Source organism: Ictalurus punctatus, chromosome 9 (assembly GCF_001660625.3).
Source record: "Ictalurus punctatus breed USDA103 chromosome 9, Coco_2.0, whole genome shotgun sequence".
NCBI lineage: Eukaryota > Metazoa > Chordata > Actinopteri > Siluriformes > Ictaluridae > Ictalurus > Ictalurus punctatus.
The window spans coordinates 26,669,679-26,669,882 of record NC_030424.2 but is presented as its reverse complement, the minus strand read 5'-3'; positions in this window follow the sequence as shown (position 1 = coordinate 26,669,882).

Sequence of the window (204 nt, the reverse complement as noted above, 5' to 3'; positions counted from 1 at the left end):
GAGAGTCACCTTTGGCCTCTTGGTTCCTCCTTTGACTCATCCCCGCTCTTGACCTCGTGGCTGCGTCAGCGTACATGTGACTCCTAATGATGGATTTCCCACCACTGCGAAGCAGGCGCACGAACAAACAAACATCGACACTTAGCAAAGTAACATGAAGTAACAACAGTGCAGAACACACAGAGGAATGGGGCAACCTGCACG